The sequence below is a fragment of the Papaver somniferum genome, unplaced genomic scaffold (genome assembly GCF_003573695.1).
Source record: "Papaver somniferum cultivar HN1 unplaced genomic scaffold, ASM357369v1 unplaced-scaffold_55, whole genome shotgun sequence".
Classification (NCBI taxonomy): Eukaryota; Viridiplantae; Streptophyta; class Magnoliopsida; order Ranunculales; family Papaveraceae; genus Papaver; species Papaver somniferum.
Window position 1 is genome coordinate 170,802 of NW_020648193.1, and position 8,506 is coordinate 179,307.

Genomic DNA, 8,506 nt, shown 5'->3' on the forward strand with positions numbered 1-8,506 from the left:
TTAACTAGCGTTTTTCTGAGAGTTGTGATGAAATCCTGTTGATGTGATGAGCAATGAAGAAGACTGATCTGCTTTGATTAGGAAAGCGGTAAGTTTTTGACCCCTTTCTGACTTTTATTTGCTTCTGTCTTGTATGCTTAGATCACCTGTACTGCTGTTCGAGACATGTGTAGAGCAGTATGAAGTTACCAACTCCCTTTTATGCCATGATAAAAGCAGCAAAGACTTTTCTAGTCCTGTTCAAGGAAGGTATGCAATAAAGAAACACATCAGCTACTATGAGTTCCTGCCGAGTAGTGTCCTGCTCGCTCTTGCTTGTAGCAAATGCCCTTGCTTAGGGGTTTTCCTCCTCGTGGCGGAAAATGGAATAGTTAGTTGTAATCAGTTAAGATTGGGGATAGGTTTGATAGTCGGGTTGAACGGCTTTTATATACCGACTTGCCTGATTGTTGTATTAGTCATGGAATCAGTAAAGTGCAGGTGTACATTGGGCCGAGCAGGCCAGCCCAAGCCCGAATAAACCACGGGCTGGACATGCTTGCCAATCTAACTATCTATTAAATTTGACAGGCCGGGCCGGGGAACAGCTAAAATTTACTTCTCATGGCCTATTCAAGCCTGTGAAGCATGACAGGCTGGACCAGGCCAGGCGGGTATCATCCTTGTCATCAGTAAATGTGGATGAACTGTTTTTTGGGGACTACTCGAAAAATGGAGGGGCTACTCTTAAGTTTTTGGGGTGGATATTGGTAGTAATTTTTAGTCACCATTAGTACCTATTTTATCCTTGATGATTAATTTAGTTAGTGTGATGATTAATTAGTGTTAGCCTAATGATTAATAACTGATTAGTGAGTTATTTATATGATTGTTTTGTTATAAACATTATTTTGAGAGAAAAGAAGAAGGAGGAAATATGAAGAAGAAGATGGGTGAACCAAAAAAATCTTTTTTTTTGAGTTTAGTAATTATGATACGAGTGACTCATGTGATTGTATCTCCGAATCAGAATCAGAACCCCCTTCACCTACTAGTATATTTGTCAATACTTCTAATGATCCAAATATGAGTTATTTGTTAGATGATGAAATTTTTTTGCCCCAAACTCAAGGAAACGAACCAAATGATGGATTTTATCAGCCACAACTTGAAGATGAAGCTATGGGTACTCATGTATGTCTCATATTTAGTTAATGTAGCTTGAATTGTGCAAATATTTGACCAAATTGAAAATTTCAGAAACAAAATTCGGTTAGGTCAACCTAGTTCGGCTATCTAGTCTGCAGAAAAGGTAACCGAACCTTTCTGAGTGTGTGTCTGGTTACTAACTTTAGCAGACGCATGTAACCGAACTACATTTTAATGGAGGTTTCTGAGAGTTCAATTATGTTTTTCCAGAAAATGTAACCGAACTATTTTTTATAGAGTTTACAGTTCATAGTTCGGTTTAGCCGTGTTAAGTACTTATGTTACCGAACTCTCTGTTCAGCAAGACCGCAAAATAATTTTAATGGGGGTAGCTAACCGAACCTTAAGTTCGGTTTAGTCGAGTTTTCCCTTTTCATGGTCGAACTTTACCATAGAAAATATAAAGATTGAGTTCGGTAAGGCCCCAAAATCCTTTCTGGTTGCGAGGTAACCGAACTTTGTGTTCGGCAGGGTCGATAAAAAAATTTACATTGCCGAAATTATAAGTGTCTTTGGTATTGACGTTGTGCTATTACTTGTAGGTTCCATGTGATTTGATAGAACCAATGGAAAATCAACCTTCCACAGTTGGTATTTTGTACGATGACACATCTCATCACTATATGAATGACTTGGTAATCAAAGATCCGGAAGTGGCAAAGTATTGGGCTAGACAACATGCACAAAAAGACATGTGCGTATCAGTATTCAATGTGAGAGAAAGCAAAACTCGCTTTGAAATGGTTTGTGAGAGAAGTGGTGATCCCGATAAAGTCACGAGAGGAAGGGTTATGTTTATAAAGGAAAGACAAATAGGAAGAACAAAACTTTCTCAAAAAAGATTAAATGCCCATTCAAGCTTGCATTTAATTACAACGAAGATTTGGGCGGGTGGGTTCTATATAGAGTTATGCAAGGTTGTCATAATCATCCTCATCCGGAACATCTTGAAGGACATTTCATGGCCGCAAAGCTAACTCCTAAATAGATGGATAAGGTAGCTAAAATGAGGACAATGAGTATTTCACCAGTTCAAATGCTCCAAATACTAAAGGAGGATAACAACTATAACCACTCATCTTTGTCCATAATTTACAATGCAATTGAGACAATTAGAAGAAAAACAATGAAGAGATAGACATGTAATGCAACAATTGTTTTTTTGTCCCAAGAGAAAAACAACGCGGTTCAAAAGGATGTGGATTCGGAAGGAGAGATAACACAACTCTTTATTGCGCATCCGACAAGTGTTCAATTGTCTCAATGCTTTCATGAAGTTCTAATAATGGATTGCACTTATAAGACGAACAAGTAGGAGATGCCATTGTTGAATATTGTTGGGCGTACTTCGACGAAGTCACTGTTTACCGTGGCGTTTTGTTTCTTAAGAGATGAGCAAGAACCTAGTTACATTTGGGAACTACAACAAGTTAAGGCAATCTTTCGAGGTGATGATACTCCCGGGGTTATAGTGACCGATAATGAAGTCGCATTGATGAATGCAATAGAGGAAGTTTTCCCATTAGCACATAATATGCTTTGTACGTTCCATATATGGTGTAGTTTGATTCATAGGTGCAAGCCAATAGTTTGTCCACCCAAGAAAAAAGGATATCAAGAGATTTAGAAGCTACTGCAAGATGCAAAAGAGAAAGTTGATAAACAAAATGAACTCAATTTTGCTAAATGGGTTGCTTTCAACGGTGAATGGGAGGCATTGTGTTGGCCTCTTACCGAGGAAGACTATTATCTAAATCTTGCGAAGTTTATCGCCCATTGGGATACTCCCGATTACCACGATGTTGTATCATAGTCGCCAATGATTAGAACCGCACAAAGAGAGGTTTGTTTAGCCTATACCAACCAATATAAACACTTGGGAAATCAAGCTACAAGTTTGGTAGAGTCGTCTCACCACCAGTTAAAGAAGAATCTCTTTGGATGTGTTGATAATTTCGTAACCGTGTGGAATGTTGTGACATTGATAGAATTAAGGAGAAGTTCCAAAGAAGCCATATATTCAAAATGACCGGAAAATATGCTTATCACCCATTGTTCAAGGGAATCCATTACAACATGTCTCGGCAATGTATGAAGTTGTTGATTATAGAAGTCAAGTTAATTGATAAATGGGAAACCAAGTGGGATTAGGTATATGTTTGTAACATGAAGAAGTCTATGGGACTCCCTTGTCTCCATATGATCATCAACTATGAGCATGGTTTAATCCCTTTAAGCGAGATTGATCCATTTTGGAAGCATCTAAGTTTCACCCCCCCTCCAAAAGGAGAAGAAGCAGGAGAAGAATTTGGTGATAACGAAATGGAGAGAACCGTACTAGAGATGTATCAAGGCATGAACTAACTCCAGAAATAAATCTTTTGGGATAACATGAGGACAATCATATATCCACAAAATTCAGAGAATGTTTATGAACCGTCAAAAGGCAAAAGCAAAAGTATGCCAAGCAAAAAAGAAACTAAAAAAACAACTAAGAGAATATGCAAAGGTGTTAGGTAAGAAGAAAAGTGAGAAAACCGCAAATACTAAAGATCCTTGTGCCCATGAGTACACCGCGGAAAGTTACTTGGAGAACATAAAGAAACGGGGTAAGGTGAAACAAGTGAGCGAGATTTGAAGAAAAAAGGTCTGATGTGTCCATCACAACCAAGCCAACCATCTTCTGGCGACGTGAAGCTTAAGTCTCCAATTTTCCCCATCCAACCATCTTATGGAAATATGAAGCTTAAGGCTCCAAATAAAGACTATTTGAATGAGCTACCTCTATACATTAGAGAATACGTTATATCCACCGACAACGTTCCTCCGGATGGTGATTGTGGTTTTCAGGTTGTCAATCAAAAACTTGGGATGTTCATCGAAGGTGCAAAACGATATAATGGGTGTGCAATCACTTATATAAGGCAAAGGTTGTTGTCCAAACTAAAGGAGAATTTGTCCTTTTACAAGAAAATGTTGTGCGATGGGGAGGGTAGTCTCATGGAGCAATTTGTTAGGTATCAATTTCGTCTTCATGGGGGGCATTCGGTCACAACAAATTATTGGATGAGCATGCCGATATGTGGATTTGATCCTGATATAATGTTCGGTTGGTGTCTTATGTATGAGCATAACATGGAGATGTGGAATGCTTTAAAGAAGTCGGATGAAGTTGTACATGAAGGTCAAGTTTCACTTGAAGATGATTAAATGACACATGTAATGGAACTAAGTATGCTTATCAATGAAATAGTATGTTTTTTGAAGTGTGATATTAATTATTGGGTTAAGTTAGTAATTTATTGAGTTGAAAGATAAAAGTTCGGTTACAGAGTAGGATTACACATACTACTGAACAAAATGTTCGGTTACCTGCACAAATATACCAGGTAGCCGAACTTTTAGCATTTTGGCCAAGTCTGTTTTTCCAGGTTGCCGAAGTTTCTGTTTCAAAACCTAACTTCATTAACTACATTGTTCACCGTAAAAGATACCACATCGTCACCGTAAGTTTATCCAATTTCTCCCTCAACGAAGTCAACTGCTCTTCTTTAGAATTCTTTTGTGCATCCAAAAACAACCATTTTCCGGTTGTAGGTTGGCCATAGGGATAAGGTTTCTTTTCCTGAGAAAATCCCAATGAAGGGAAGTGGTCGTAAATCCAAACCTATACGAAAATATTAACCACATACATAAAAATTGAATTGCAAGCAGAAAAATTTAGCAAATAATTTTATAATTAACAATGTAGAAACTCACCTGAACAAGAGTTAAATAACCTCCAATTTGATTTGTCTTAATCCTCGACCCTTTGCTCATCTCTCCTAGAACAAAAGCAAGCACCCCAGCGGCCCAAGAGTATTTGTTAATCTCATCGAGATTCTCCAAAAGCTGTAGATAATGTGCATCAACCCTATTTCCAGAAGTCGGGGAAAATGATAGTTCCTAGCTGATATAACCAATAAGCGGTGACATGATGCCTAAGGGTATCCCTGTCCATCACCAACTTTCCTTTCTCCACCTTATTTTTTGTCCCTCCAAATACTTCCTTCAACTTTACCAACTTGAATTTCTTCAACTTCTTCTTCAATGCTCCATTTGAGTCTCTTAGATTATACTCATCGCCACGTTTAGGGGACCTCACAGAACGTCTAAACTCAATTGAGACTTTTTTGCATCCCATCCTAGACATTTTAGAGAGAATTGTTCAAGAGCTTCATAAGACATCGAGGGGTTGTAGCCTTCTCGAAGACATTTACCTTCCACTGGTAAGCCGGTGATATTATGGCAATCATCGGGAGTAATTCCCATCTCGCCAAATGGAAGATGCATAGTATATATCTCGGGATAATGCCTCTCGAGAAATTCGGATACGGAAACAACGTCAAAATCCACATGTGCATACTCAATAGCTCTACAAACACACATTCTTTAACCTTCGCTTAAAACTCTTCACACTTCAAAGAAAGATCCCATGTGGACGCCTTTCGACGTTTAATAAGACGAACTGCATTATTATGATCCTACTAAAAGAACATAACACTATTAATACTTGAAAAAACATGTCCCAAAACAAAAAACATTTTGTTAGTTAAGAATGAACTTAAAGAATACATTTGTCGCATAAATCTTCGCATCCCATGAGTGTTTGTAGCCAAACAATGCTGCCCCTCCATCATTTGGAGTACCATAAGTTTGGTTCACTGGTGATAACACAAATTATCAGGAGGAATGTGTGAGTATCTAGCACTAGGAAGCTTCGGCTTTTTTTTCTCTTTAACATGAACAATTTTTTGATCTTCCGCCTCTTCATCCTCTCCCTCCTTTCCTTCCTTTTCATCCTCTTCTTCCTCTTCCTCATTATCTTCCTCTTGTCATTCTCCTTCTTTGCATTGTCCTTGTTCTTCTTTGTAAGGACCCTCAAGTTCGTCAACGCCATTAAACTAGTCAAGAGATGAATTAACCACTAATGACTCGATTAGTTTACCACGAACGTCAATTAGTAGAAATTAATATAATAACTATCTAGATACGAAATTAATACCGTCGGATAGATCTCGAAAAGTTATGCGCAAAGGACTACTCGAACGTGTCAATCCGATACCAGATGGAGAAATAACCATCAGTTTTACTGAAGGGAAAAATAGTCATCTTATAGTTTCGCCGCCTTGGATGCTTGTATCAATTTTTCGGGTGCGTTTAGCAATTTTGATCGGCCTTATCTCAACCGAGTAGATTAACTCGTTTTTGTCTTCTTTTCATTATTCTTTCTTCTTCTGTTTCTTTCTTCTCCTTTCGTTTTCTTCTCTTCTTCCTCCGGTTCTGCTTCTGCGAGAGACATATGAGTCGAGAGTGAGTTTTGAGTGAAAGTAACTTGGGGATGGAGATTTTTAGATGATGGAGGAGTCGAAGTTGTTGTTGTTGAAGAAGAAAAGATGAATCAGAGAATCAAGTTAAGGTTTCTGAGGAGAATCGAATTAAAGTTCGAATTGATGACGTATAAGAAGATTTATGGATTGGGTTTAGCTGATTAAATAAAGGGTTGGAGTTGATTATAAGTTATGGAGTTTTTCATGAAGAATTGAACAGTTAGGGTTTCGTTCAAAATACAGAGAACAATTGAAAGACGAAATTGATGTTCTAATAGGATTGATTAGAGTTGGGTTGGTCATGAATTAGGTTTAGACCGAAGAATTACTTGAGGTTATTAGTTGGGATTCTGGAATTTGGTAAATTGAAGTTGATATTGAAGTTTGAGGTTGATGAGTTGTGGCTGATACAGAATTAGGGCTCGATTCTGTTGGTAAGAAGATGATGAGCATGTTATTAGGGTTGAGATGGTTATAGAGTGGATAAGGAAAGGAATTTTCGTCTGCTATTTTGTTCAAGGAACTTGAACTGAGGTAAATTTTCTTTACTGAATTAAAGATATTTGTAATCATTTTGATTAAGTTCTTGTTTGAGTAAATGAAGTTGATTGACATGGATTAGATGTATGAGTTAGGTATGAATTGTAAAGGTGGAGTTGAAACAAAACTGAAGATGGTTTATTGGTGGTGTTTTCTGTGTAATTGAATTTGCAGGTGGAGATGTAATGTTGTGAATGAAATTGCTGAGATGAGTTTAGCGGTGGTGGTGATGATGTTGTTATAGGGGAGCATAGATGTACTGGTGGAGATGGAGGTTGAATTTGGATGGGTAATGATTGTTGTTGAGGTTGTAATATTAGGACTGGTGTTACAAGGAGCTGTTTTGGGTATAATTGGTGGTATCTCTGATGAGTTTGAGAAAATGGATTGGTTAAATCTACTGGGAATTGTATGTGCAGATGAAGGGTGTGGCAATGATGTCTGAAGGTAAATAGAACTGTTATTGGTAGATGTTAGTGGAGCTGTGGTTGTAATTGACTTGGTGGTTTGGGATGGTGTATATGTATGAGGTTGATCAGGTTGTGGCTAAGATGGATATGAGGTTGTAACTGAGGTTAATGTGGACTGTTTATGAAGTTGAGATTAGTGAGTGTAGATGGTGTTGTGATTCTAAATGAATTGCAAGTTAGATGAATGGATCAAGGGTATGTGAACTAGAGAAAGTGATTGAAGATGACTGTAATTGGATTTGGTGTTGGTTATAAAATTGCAATTAGTGTTGCTGTAAAGCTTGGAACTGCAATTGCAGGTAACCAGTGCTTGTAATTGTATTTGATTATGAAGTTTGTTTTAAGATTCAATGAATTGATGCAATGAGTAGATTGAAGTCGAACTTGAGTTAGAGTTGTAAGTGTTAGAATTGAAGTGAATCTATACTTGATTTTAGACCTATTTGTCATCCCAGTCAGTGTAGCTGACTTACCTGACTCAGTTTATCTGACTGAGTCGAATCAGTTTGACTCACTGAGTCACTGGACCTGAGTTTTTGACTAGCTGACCATGGACTTGACCTTGGACGGACGTGGACTGTTAGTTGACCCTTTGACCGTTAGTGACCGTTAGTTGACCCGGTTGGGCCAGGCCTTGTGTAATCGGTTGGTTTAGTGGGCCGTGTTGGATCAGACCCATGGGCTTGGGCTTAGGGCCAGGAAGCTTATTTTGTATTTTTGGACCCTCATGGTCTGAATTAGCCTTTGATTCCTTCTGCAAGGTTGTATATATTCATAAGACTTTAGCTAAATGAATTATAGAATCAATCTAATTGAATTAGTGACTCTTAGATATGCTAAAGATAGATAGTAAAAAGTGTAGAACTTTAAATGGACCTAGAATCATTAGATATAATTTTATGATTCTTGTGTGAGCCATTTTGGATAGATTTTTAGAGT

At 37.9% G+C, this 8,506-nt stretch overlaps 1 long non-coding RNA gene across 1 annotated transcript; it reads left to right on the forward strand.

Annotated features, from left to right (window-relative positions):
- The first annotated feature begins 6,457 nt into the window (after positions 1-6,457).
- LOC113343144 lies at positions 6,458-8,007 on the forward strand. Its single transcript, XR_003357060.1, has 2 exons — positions 6,458-7,091; positions 7,272-8,007. It is a non-coding gene; the product is annotated as an uncharacterized LOC113343144 (long non-coding RNA).
- The last annotated feature ends 499 nt before the right edge of the window (positions 8,008-8,506 follow it).